This window comes from Hevea brasiliensis, chromosome 4 (assembly GCF_030052815.1).
Source record: "Hevea brasiliensis isolate MT/VB/25A 57/8 chromosome 4, ASM3005281v1, whole genome shotgun sequence".
Lineage (NCBI taxonomy): Eukaryota > Viridiplantae > Streptophyta > Magnoliopsida > Malpighiales > Euphorbiaceae > Hevea > Hevea brasiliensis.
In genome coordinates, this window is record NC_079496.1 from 3,224,244 (window position 1) to 3,238,227 (window position 13,984).

A 13,984-nucleotide genomic window follows, 5' to 3' on the forward strand; every position below is an offset into this window, starting at 1 on the left:
AATCATCAAGATCTATCTAACATTTTACTCAATAAGATGAGAATAATCGAAGAGTTTTAACCTTGTTTTAAATATTGTAAAAAGTATCATTCTCCTTCATTCATGTTTAAGTTGAAATTAGTTAACTTTAAATTGGAATATTAAATATTTCAAATCATAAAAGAGAATTATTTTTATTTTCTTTTTAAAAGTATTTCTAATGAGTATCTTTTCAATCCGCGAGAATGAAATATTAGATCTCACTTAAAGAATAAGCGTGTTGAATTACTCGTACCAAACACTTGTTAATTATTTTTATTTCTTTTTTTAATGATAATACATGTAACTTATTTGTTATTATTAAATTTTAATTTTTTTCACAATTAAAATTTCTCTCCCTTCCTTCTCTCCATATTACGAAACAAAAACATTTTTCCATTATTTATTAAAATTTTAGCTTATCACACTCAATTAAATATTCTCTTTTTTTTCTCCCTAAAAGTGGCTTTTCTTCTCTTGTAGAATCTCTCAGTCCAGGTGAAAGCTTCAGAGAGCTTCTCTTTTTTTTTTTTTTTTAAATTTTTGAAAAATGGAGGATTAACCCTACACTACTTTTGTTATTTACAAGGACTTTTTATAAAAGATAGACGAGATGCTGAGGCTTGATCTCCTCTCCTGCATTTTTGGCCTCCCGCGGGATTTGTTAAGCTAGAAACGTAGTTTTTAATAATCGAAATTGGCATCCTATTCACATTACCAATGGAGCTTGTGAGCAATCCTATGAAAGCAGGGGAAGCAATTCCGCAGCTACTAGGATTTGCTTTAGTCAATAATAATAAAGCAGCCTCAATCTTCTATTCAATCCATTCCACCATGTTGTGGTGTATCATGCAAAAGAATTAAAAGGAAAAAAAAAAAAGCAGATAAACAAACCATGAATTAAAAACAATTCCAATAGCAAATCAATTTACTACAGCAGAATTGATTGAGGTAAATGCAGGTCACTAGGATTCTGTATAAATCAACAACACTCTTGTCACTAGTAGAAGAGTACGTTCACCACAATACCCACAGAAAACCAGAGCACTAATTCCACCATAGATAGCTGTAGATGTTGAGCCAAGAGGGAAGAACATCTACATGATAAAACATAAAAAAGTTAAGACAAGAAACATAAGTTCTCCAACATTCGTTAAACAACTAATGTATTCATGGCTGGATAATACCCTTCGTTATAAAACATGCCTGGACGAGATCCTGGAAAGAAAATAAATTGGGCGTTTTCAAGTTTTTGTTTGTAACACCTACAAAGGAATGATACGCAATTTGCCATTCCATTGTTTCTTTAAAATATTTAAGAAAGTCTTCTCTATGGAATTATTATTAGTTGAATTAATGCCTGTTATCAGCTACTTACTTGAGGGTTATCTTCAGTAATTGATGCATGTGAGACAGCATCTGTGCATTATTATTGATACACCTTTAGGCAACAATGCCAGGAAATTATAAAAAAAAAAAAAAATAATGAAAGGGGCGAAATTTAGTGGTTAAACATTTACAGACACTATGATTTTGTACTGGCAGTGGCACTAGGATTCTACTTGAAGGACTGAGCCTAGATATTTAAAGTAATGATAACATCCATTATTGAGGAGGATGTTAATCATAGGATTAAAGCCGGATGGTTAAAGTGGAGACGTGCCACGGGAGTTTTATGTGATCGTAAGATTCCCAATAAGTTGAAAGAAAAATTTTACCGTACAGCTATACGACCGGCTATGTTATATGATAATGAGTGTTGGGCACTGAAAGAGTCGTATGCGTCTAAGATAAGAGTTGCAGAGATGAGAATGTTAAGGTGGATGAGTGGCTATACTAGACTAGATAAAGTCCGTAATAAGAGTATTAGATAAAAGGTAGGAGTGGTGCCAATTGAAGATAAATTGAGAAAAGGGAGATTGAGGTGGTTTGGTCATGTGAAGAAAGAAAAAAAGAAAAAAATTTAAAAAAATTAAAATTCTTAAAACATCTTCAATTACATGCAAAAGCATAAATTATAGTTGCTTTTTTTTTTATTACTCTTGTCACGATCCAATCCCACGGGCCAGACCAATACTAGAACCTGGACCGGTATAAAGCCCCCGAGGCCCGTAGTAAGTTTTACTATTCTCAAATTCATAACCAAGACAAAAAACTAAGACCTAACATGTAAATAAAATAAAATAAAATATTATATTTTTAATTCGGGTCAACCCAACCAGATAATCATCAGAAATTAATACTAGGGGAGCCTAGCTAAACCCTGATATCATCATTTATAAACAATTTAAATATCATAAAAAATTTTCATTTATTAATACCAAAAACTTAAATTAACACAGTCTCTGATAAGATCAATGCTACTGCTAGCATATGCGAAATTTTAAATCACAAATTAAGAAAATAATAATACAAATGAGTAGTCGCTAATAAATCTGCGAGAAAGGAAGCAGGTTATCCTAAAAAAAAAGAAATCCGACTATATCCTGAAAAAATAGGGTGAATAGGAGTGAGCATTTGACTCATAGAGTAAGATATTGATTTTAAATACAATTTTTATAACTATCTAGGCTAACACATTCATAAGAATAAAAAGCAGCATATACCAACATATTCAACCAAGTTCAATAATATTCGCACAAAGAATAATTTAGAGCACTCACACACTCGTGTATCACATCAATCAAATATATATATATATATATATATATGGAGTTGATCCCCTATACAGCTCTCTTAATCTAACACCTACTAGCGAGATCAATTCGAGCAGGACTTTTTCTTAATAATCTAAATGCGGGGGTCAGCGAGATCAACTCAAAGTCATACTCATATTGACTTATCTCAAAAAGGAGTGGGCCCCAAGTGAGATTAGCTCAAGCCTATCTGCCTGTCCTATCCATATCTAGTACCACATCTCACGCACACTGACACACGCACACAGCTCCAAATTACCCAAAGGCGACACCCACATCAATTTAATCAAATAATAATGCAACACAAAGAGTGCCTATAATAGCTATATACATATAATTATAAGTGAATGCATGAACATGCCTTGTATGTATAATAATATTGAAATTATAAATAAAATTAATATCTACTCAAAGTACATCGGAGACTACTGTGGCAGTTGAGTAGAGGAAGATAGCTGACCCTGATCATCTAAATAATTATATTGTAAATTTATTAGTGCTAACTTAAATCAAGAACTTAAAGAGGTAAAAAATATCTCAATTTATACTGAAAATCAGACAGAGTTTTATCTGTACTTAGGACCTACCCAACCTATAAAGTAGTTTAAATCACACTTCTAAAATCACAAGTCTCAAATTCACAACTCAATAACATCACATGGCCCCTACTGGGCCCTCCAAACTAGACAAAACTCACAAAATCAAACAATGCACTTATAAGGCTTAAAACTAATATTTTTCAAAAACCACCCAAACTAACTTAAAAAAATTCTATAAACTCGCCCTGCAGTCCTCAACAATATTATAAGGCTGTTGCAAAAAGAATAACAATTTTCTAACTACTCTCAAATATTTTATGAATTTTATTCTAAACTTGGTATTAGGCGAAAATAAACGACTTGAAGTTCGGGTTTACCTATGCCAAATCTGACACCTGAAACGCATTCAAAACATCTAAAAACACTAGGATCAATTGTAATATTGACTATGTTCCGAGACCGGCCACTGGACAGCCGGATCTGGCCAAAAACTCAATCCTAGGCACTGGTGAGCTATCATCGATCCGATCACAACTAAATGAAGCCCAAAAATTGTTAATAATTAGCATAAAATTATATTAAATTTTTGGGTATCAAAAAGTTAAGAATCTCACCAAGCGATCTGGACAGTCTGATTATTGCCTTTTTCAAACGATGTCCGATCAGAATAGAGTCAGTCCCATCTCAAAGGTTTCGTCGCCCTAAGTCCAACTGTAATTTCGGATCGTCGATCCAACGGTCAGATCGTCATAGATTTGATCAAAAATCTTAAAAAATTTGAAATTTATCTCATTCATATCTCACTCATCCGACCAACAAATGCTGCAAAATTGGTATCAAAATAAAGCTCTTGGAATAAGCTTTTCCAACACCACCTGAATCGCCTTGATCGGACGTTGGTTGAAGCTGGAATTGCACCAAAAAGTTTTTACCTGCACGCGTGCATCTTTCTCTCTCATCGTGCATCTTTCTCTCTCATCCCTCTTTGCTGTCACTTCTGGTGGTGCTGCCGGTTGGCTTATCACACCTTACCTCTCTGTAAGGCATAACATGATCCCGTAGTATACCTAATGAATTACCGAACTTCGCCTATTGATAACCCATTAAATATACTACAAGAGATTTTAAACCAAATTCTAGTCATTTTAAATATAAGGAAATGTTGAATACTTATTAAAAGTCTTTAGTTAAAGTTTATGTCATGAATCAAATTTTTGATTAATTTGATATTACGAAAATTTTTCAAAAATTTTGATAGAATACTGACTAGAAATTGATAAAACAGTTCTTCAAAACCTGTTAAAAACACTCCCAATATACATATATTCACAACTTCATTTAAAATCATCACCATTCAATCTCAAACAGCACAATTTCAACAAGTTTCAATATCACTGAAGTCAATGCAACTTATACATAAAACTTCTCAATTCAAGAAAAGAGGACAAAAATAATATTATTACAAATTTAATTTTTATAACTGCTCATTCAGTTCTATAAATACATATGTACAAATATTTTACATCAAAAGAAATTTAAAAGGGTATAAAATATTATACCCGTATAAGATCCACAAAAGGTTTTCCCCTGCTATTGTAGCAGCTCACTCTGTTGCTTTGTCCTTCTCCTTATCTGCGATAGCAAGTAAAAGCCATCACTGAGTAATTTTACTTAGTGGTGCATAACAATAATTTCTAAAGTCACAACAAATATAATCATTTATTTGGAAATAAAATTTAAAAATTTCCATAATCATAATTCACAAGCCAATGCCTATATTTTTAACAACAATTTATCAAAACAATTGTAAATAGTATTGCCAATAACTACACAACTTAGGTCATGACACAAAATTTCACAATCAATGCTGTGTTGTACACTACGACAAAGTAATCTACAACCTCACTAACCGAAATTAATGAGGGAGGTGGCTAGCTATATGAGTATTCATCCGATCTCAACCTCAACTGGCAAGCCAGAGAGGAAGGAATATAATCAATCTCAACTCCATAGATGTTGAAAGAATATAATAGAACTGTCATGCCAAGTGTGATTTTAAAATCAAATTCAAATCACATTATTCAAATATATCATACAAATCACAAATCATATTTTATTCCAAAATTCTCATTTACAAAGTAGGCAACATACTATTTTTCAAATAAAATTTCCAAGGCCAAAACAATAAAAAATTATTTTTAACTCTTATTCAATTAGCTTTTGAACTCCGCCTAAGTAATTTACGCTTAGCTGGTTCCAAGCCCGGATAAAGGAGAAGGGTTACGGTAGGTGACAACCAGCGTAAAAATTTCATCATACCTTATGATATGGATTTAAATGATATAAACATTGGGGCATCCTCTACTAACGACGCGCTACATCGGAGCCCGGGTATAGTGAGAAATATATAAGGGTGTAGGGCGTTCACCGAAAGTGACGCGCCATGCCGGTGCCTGGGTGTGGTGTTAAGTGAGCAAGGGTTCCCACATCATGGATGGGTGTGGGTAAAGAAGTTAATCCATAGGATAGGTAGTAGAACAGATAGTGGAACAGAACACAAGATAGACATAGAAAACAATAGAAGATATCATAAAAGGAGACCAATTAAGAAGGAACAGGATAGGAGGAGGATTAGGGTTAGTACTTGGAATGTTGGATCACTTACAGGAAAATTAATGGAGCTTGTGGATACCTTGGAAAGGAGAAGGGTGAATATTGCTTGCATTCAGGAGACTAAATAGGTAGGAGAGAAAAGCAAAGAAGTGGGTAATTCAGGGTACAAACTGTGGTTTATCGAAAAGGAGAGAAATAAGAACGGAGTGGGCATAATCATAGACAGGACATTGAAAGACGCTATAATAGCTGTGAAAAGAGTATGAGATAGAATTATACTAGTAAAGCTAGTACTAGAAGAAAAAATAATAAATATAGTTAGTGCTTATGCCCCACAAATAGGACTAGATAGTGAGAGTAAATAAAGGTTTTGGGAAGATATGGATGATTTAATGCAAAGCATACCAAATGAAGAAAATATTTTCATTGGTGGTGATTTGAATGGACATGTAGGAAGTGATAGGCAAGGCTATGAGAATGTTCATGGAGGTTTTGGTTTTCGCAGTCGAAATGAGGAGGGAAAAAGCATCCTGGATTTTGCTATGGCATACGACCTAATACTAGCAAATACCTACTTTATAAAAAGAGAGTCACATTTAGTGACTTTCAAAAGTGGGCAACATAGAAGCCAAATCGACTTCTTCTTAACCAGGAAGACAAATAGAGCTCTATGCAAGGATTGCAAGGTCATTCCAGGAGAGGCTTTAACAAGTCAAAATCGGTTAGTGGTCTTGGATGTCAAGTTTAGGAACAATTCAAGTAAGGTCAGAAGAAATAGTGTAGCTCGAACAAAGTGGTGGGAGTTCAAAGGAGTAAAACAAGTAAAGTTCAAAAATGAGCTTCTCGAGTCCAAAGCATGAAAGCTGAATATGGAGACTAATGATATGTGAATACAGATGGCATAAAAAATTAGAGAAGTATCTAGAAAAGTACTTGGAGAGTCTAAAGGACATGGACCACCCTTAAAAGAGAGATGGTGGTGGAATGAGAAAGTACAAAAGGCAGTGAAGAGGAAAAGAGAATGGTATAAGAAATTACCTAAATGTGATAATAATGAGGCATATGAACAGTACAAGATAGCAAAGAAAGAGGCAAAAAAGGCAGTTAGTCAAGCAAGAGCATAGGCCTTTGAAAAGTTATATGAGAAACTTAGAACTAAAGAAGAGGAGAAAGATATTTATAGATTAGCAAGGAGGAGAGAAAGGAAATGTCAAGATCTCAATCAAATTAGGTGCATTAAGGATAAAGAAGGAAAAATGTTGGTGAAAGATGAGGACATTAAAGAAAGATAGAGAAATTATTTTAATAATCTCTTTAATAATAGTCAAAATGGTAATAGCATGAATATAGACTATAGAACGATAGAAAAGAATGTGAATTATACTAGAATGATTAAATCTTTAGAAGTAAAGGAAGCACTTAAGAGAATGAAAGTGGGTAAAGCCTGTAGATCCGATGAAATACCAATTGAAGTGTGGAAGTGTTTGGGAGATATAGGAGTGACATAGTTAATTAAATTATTTAATAAGATTCTAAACTCAAAGAAAATGCCTGATGAATGGAGGAGGAGTATTTTAGTACCTATTTTTAAAAATAAGGGGGACATACAGAGTTGCTCGAACTATAAGGGAATTAAACTCATGAGCCATACTATGAAGTTGTGGGAGAGAGTTGTGGAGCATCGATTACGTCGTGATACTTCTATCTCTCTTAATCAATTTGGCTTCATGCACGGTCGTTCAACTATGGAAACGATCTTTCTCATTAGAAGCTTGATGGAGAAATATAGAGATGTGAAGAAAGATCCACACATGGTTTTTATTGATTTGGAGAAGGCTTATGATAGTGTTTCAAGAGATATCCTATGGAGTGTGTTAGAATAAAAGAGGGTATCTATTAGGTACATACAAGTGTTGAAAGATATGTATGAAAGAGCAACTATTATTGTGCACACAGTGGGAGGGGACACAAGAGATTTTTCAATCTCAATTGAATTACACCAAGGATCAGCTATAAGCCTTTACCTTTTTACATTAGTTTTAAATGAATTAACGAAACATATACAAGAGAGTATTCCTTGGTGCATGATGTTTGCGGATGATATTGTTCTGATAAATGAGACAAGAGAAGGAGTCAATAGAAAGCTAGAGCTTTGGAGAAGCACTCTAGAGTCAAAGGGCTTTAAGTTAAGTAGAACGAAGACAGAATACATGCATTGCAAGTTCAGTGAAGGCCAAACTGGTGATAGGGAAGGATTTAGTTTGGATGGAGTGGTATTGTCCCAAAGTAATCACTTTAAATATCTCGGCTCAGTCCTTCAAGTAGATGGGGGATGTGAGGAGGATGTTAGTCATAGGATTAAAGCTGGATGGTTAAAGTGAAGACGTGCCACGGGAGTTTTATGTGATTGCAAGATTCCCAATAAGTTGAAAGGAAAATTTTACCGTATAGCCATACGACCGGCTATGTTATATAGTAGTGAGTGTTGGGCATTGAAGGAGTCATATGCGTCTAAGATAAGGGTTGCAGAGATGAGAATGTTAAGGTGGATGAGTGGCCATACTAGACTAGATAAAGTCCGTAATGAGAGTATTAGAGAAAAGGTAGGAGCGGTACCAATTGAGGATAAGTTGAGAGAAGGAAGATTGAGGTTGTTTGGTCATGTGAAGCATAGACATACGGAGGCTCCAGTTAGACAAGGAGAGCACATTAGGTTAGAGGATAGAAAGAAAAAAAGGGGTAGACTTAAATTGACTTGGAGGAGAGTAGTACAACATGACCTAGAAGCATTACAAATTTCTAAGGATTTAACCCAAAATCGTTTAGAGTGGAGAAAGCGAATTCATATAGCCGACCCCAAATTTTTGGGATAAAGGCTTAGTTGAGTTGAGTTGAGTTGTATTCAATTAGCTTTTGAGTAGAAACAATGAATTTAAAATGTTGTGCACAAACCTCTTAAATGAACAAAGGTCTAGCTGTCCAGAATTCAGCCATTCCACATTCACAACTCATTTCAATTGTAACGATCGAGCTCCAACAACTAGAGAAATTGTCCGCTTTAGCCGTAAGCCTCACGGTTTTGTCCCATAGGCGGAATGGAGAACTTCCCAGGAGGTCACCCATCCTAGTATTTCTCTTAAGCGAGCACGCTTAACCCTGGAGTTCTTCCAACTCTCCAGGCCATTCCACCAAAAGGCGCCTCTAGTGATTAGTTCCCCCATTTTCTATATCATTACTTTTTGAACCCAAGACCATCTCCGTGCTTTGCCGATGTGGGATTTGCCTAAGTGACCTTTTTCCTCCCCTTTCAGAACTCAGCGTCCTTGCTAAGGTTTGCCCCACCATCGCCCAAGAGGACACGCGAGCGGCTCTGATACCAATTGTAATGATCGGGCTCCAACCACTAGAGAAATTGTCCGCTTTGGCCATAAGCCTCACGGTTTTGTCCCATAGGCGAAATGGAGAACTTCCCAGGAGGTCACCCATCCCAGGATTTCTTTCAAGTGAGCACGCTTAATTCTGGAGTTCTTCCAACTCTCCAGGCCATTCCACCTATGGGATAAAACCATTAGGCTTATGGCCAAAGTGGACAATTCCTGTAGTGGTTGGAGCCCAACCGTTACATCAATTCCATTCATCAAATTGCACTTATAACCACTCTAAATGACCATAATTGAGCATCATAAATACCAAGTGGTCAAAAATCCTCAAAACCCTAATTTCCACCCAAAATCCTAATACTTGTCTTCCTAATTTCATGCCACTCACACAAATTCCAATACACATATCATGTAATTATCATTATCTAAGCTTAATTTCACATTCAATTTCATCAAAACACAACAAACCCTAGCCTATTCAAAGTTGGCCGAAATTCCTACACCCTTATTCATGCATAATTTTTCACTTTTCCAAGAAATTCTCACTTGTTCAACATTAGTTTTATAAGTATAAACCAATTTAAGCTAAGAGAGAGACTTACCTCAACTTGATCAACCTCAAGTCTTTCAAGCTCCTCAATTTTCCTAGCTACTTTGGCTCCCAATCTTCTAATCAAGACTCAAAAGCAAGTTTTAATTAAGGGAGCTATGAAATTTGTGGCTAAATTTAGGGTTATAAAAGCTCAAAGTTGTCTTCAATGGTGAAAAGAAAAGGAAAAAGAGAGAGAAAAGAGAGAGAGGGACGGCACATGAAGAAGAAAGTGATTTTTCATCTTTTTTTTTTTTTTAATTGGTCTCTTATGTTAATAATTATCCCATAATTTCAAAAATTTAAATTATAAGTTTTTATTATGTCATGCTTACTTGGGTATTGTAGACCCTTATTTTGTGATGAGTATGTACATTGAGGCCGTGGGAAACCCGATGATGAAAAATTATATGACTGTAAGATGTAATTGGAGGCATGGAGCTGAATTATTAATTCCGTGGCATGATCTTGAAAAAAATAAAAATAATAATAAAATTTTGGGGAAATTAATTTAATTAAATTTAAATAAAATTTTATTTTGTTTAAATTTAATATGGGTAGTTCTTAAATGAATCTAATTAAGTTTAATTGGGCTCTATGGGCCTAAGAAAGCCTAGTTAGGAATTTTAAATGGGACCCATTTAATTATTTTCTAAAAATTAAAATAACAAAATATCTCTCTCCTCCTTGACCCCACTCTCTTCCTCACTCCCTATTGGTGCCTTCCATTTTTTCCTGTCTTCCTATTGGTTGAAACACCTCACCCATATCCCAATCTTATTCGAATTCTGCAATCGCAGTTGTTTAAGTCATCTAAACTTTATCACCCTAAGACTCCAAATCCTACCACACCTCTTCCTCATTCCCTATTGGTGCCTTCCATTTTTTCCTGTCTTCCTATTGGTTGAAACACCTCTCCCATATCCCAGTCTTATTCGAATTCTACAATCGCAGTTGTTTAAGTCATCTAAACTTTATCACCCTAAGACTCCAAATCCTACCACACCTCTTCCTCATTCCCTATTGGTGCCTTCCATTTTTTCCTGTCTTCCTATTGGTTGAAACACCTCTCCCATATCCCAGTCTTATTCGAATTCTACAATCGTAGTTGTTTAAGTCATCTAAATTTTATCATCCTAAGACTCCAAACCCTATCACACCTCTCTCCCAAAACCCTATAAATACCCTACTGGAGATAAAAAAAAAAAGAGGATGATGAAAGGAAAGAGGAAGAGAAAATTCAGAGCTACAGGAAATTTGGAGATATTCAAGACTCTTTGAGTTTTTCCTTATTTTTTCTTTTCTTCAAGAAGATTTTCATACAAGATTTCTGGAAGGTCAGTTTTTGTTTTCTTTTCAAGATTCAAGATCTATGCCACACAATATTTTAATTCTATGCTCTTTGTCTTCAATTTATTTTATACGTTCATATTGATCATGTAATCATGTTTAATTTGAGGGGATACACAACTCTGCACATGTTTAGTTTCTGTCTCTCGTATTTTTATTATTTTTCTTTATTTTCTGAATCTGTAAAAAATTTGTAAAAATTATATTCATATTCTACACGAAATTCCATTAATTTTAGGCTCAAGAATCACTAAAAAAGCTTTAATATTTTGTAAGTTATGGCTGTTTGAAGTTAGGGTTCCTGTAAAATCTGATTTGCAGGATATCCGACTTGTGGAGCCCATATCTCCCTTGTTCCTTAATATTTTTGTGCAAATCTAGTGTCTAAAATTAACTTCAGAATCTTATGAATCTTTTCCAATTGGTTTTGCATTCATATCTTTTGTGGTTAATGAGTTATGAATTTTACAAAAAAGTAGTACGATTCTGTCACTTAGAAGAGTTACGATTTATGTAGATCATTCGGCTAGGGTTTTGTTTGATTTATAAATTTTATGTTATTGTATGATATGTAGGCTATCTTCTGTAATTTTTTTATGATTTTTAGGCATGTTTAACTATTTTTAAAAAATCGAATTTCTTGCTACTGTTAATCTGCCAAAATTTGAAAATTGTATATTTATGCATGTTCTTGTATTTTCTTAGGTTTTAATTGATATTTGATCTATTTTCTGTATTCTTTTAATTCAAGAAGTGTTATAAAGTGTTTGGATCATGTTAGAAGACTTAGACCATTAGGTAGTTGTAACTAATTAGGAATCTTAACCCTTTAGGAGACTAGAGTTAGAATCCAATGTAAATTGTTATTAATATTTTCTTTATTTCTTTTATTTTCTTTAGTTCCTTTATTTTTTATTACAAACAAAATTGGTAAGTAGCCCTAAGGTAAGTACCAAAGAGGGCATTTGCGTGGAGCTTATATGGAGCTAAACGGGAGTAAGCTGTGATATCATTGCCATACTAGAAGAGAAGACCCTTTTTAAGGGTAGCTTGCCCCAATGGCAATCGCATTTACCAATGTAAGTAGCTCTAAACTTCTCGAATAACCATTGGCATGAAATTGTAGTAATAATAGAACTTTTATTTGGTAAATTAAAATTAACTTTATTTTTAATTTAACTGACTTTTGCATGTAATTAATTTAAATAAATATTTTGTAAATTAAAATTAATCTTGTTTGTAAATTAAACTAACATTGGCATGTAAATAAATTTAATTTAATACTTGGTAATTGTAAAATAAATTTGCATGTTAGAAATCTTTATTGTTGTGATTGTTTGGGCCTTATGTGATATTAGAATAAATTACACATGTACATAATTAACTTAGTTTAATTATCCTTAGGGTAACTTGGTGAAAATTAATTAATTATGTTAAATAGAAACGTAGGGTTATTTGAAATTGAATTTGTTTGTGAATTAAATTCTCAATAATAAATTAATTTTAGTCATCTGGTAAATATCATTTAAATAATTAGCAACCCTATAGATAGGAATTACTTGTGCATGAAAATTGTGTGTAAACAACAATCCTTTTGTGAATTACTTGCGTGTGTAGGATTAGAATTGCATTTTTAGGATAAAGTTTAATAAAGGAATAATAAACAAGACTTCTAGAAACATTAGTAGAGGACTGGCACTCGAATTAACGAGGTTAGACCAGCGTAAGGGTGCCTAACACCTTCCCTTACGTACCCACTATCCGAACCTAGACATTGGGCTATGGTAACGCAGCGGTTGTGGAAACTCGCAAGGAGTAAGTTGCCATCCATGACCCTCGGAAGAAACATCAATATGTCCGGTTATTACCGGTGGCGACTCTGTCTATCTATGCCTTTGTGGCATAAATCCTTAGTACCGTGGTAGTGTTATGGGAAGACGGTACTTACGGTGGTTTGATTCTATTAGGATTGTATGAAGAGCATGTCTAGGAAATCTTTGTCTAAGGAGGTGGTACTTAAGTGAGACCATTGTGACTCCACCATCTTTCTGGGCATTACAGTGCATTTTATATAATTCTAATGGATGATATTTCGCTTCACCCCCACCTCCACGGTTTGGCGACTACTGGGATTAAATGGATAGTTACTCCAACATGTTTCTATTAGTCTAATATTATTCCTCTGTTAAACTTTTGCATTGCACTACACTATCACACGGATCACTCTTACCCCTTTTAGCCCCATTAGTACTAGCCAAGGAGACCATGGTTCTACTCGAGCTATGACGAATTGGTGAATGCTAGCACCCCATGCCCGTACCTTCGAGTATATAAAAGAGCCACGACTCGGCCGTTGTGTGCTTAATGGACAAGCTCGCATGGGTGACCCTTTTCCTACCCAATAAAGCCCATGAGCCATAGATTTCAACCCTAGGTACCCTATAGATTTTTGTTGTGCTGGATTCGTATCCTTACTGTTCAAACCATAAGTTCTAGTGGTAGTTGAGATGAACCTAGGCCTATGCATAAACCCAATGTGTGTATAGGCCCAAGTCCATTTTAAAACCCATGTTAAGCAAGAGGATGCTTACTTATGGTTAAACTTTAAGGATACAAATCATTTGTTTATAGAGGAAAGGTCGTCCTGGACCACCCCCTGTTGGTGTGTCTAGTGTACCGTAGCCTAGGATAGAATTTTTTTCTTACCCTGCACGTGAGAGTTGAAGGTATAAGGGGGCGAAGATTCAGTTCTGGAGATTTTTTTTTTTTTTTTCAGTTTTAATTCAGTATTTGGTCTGA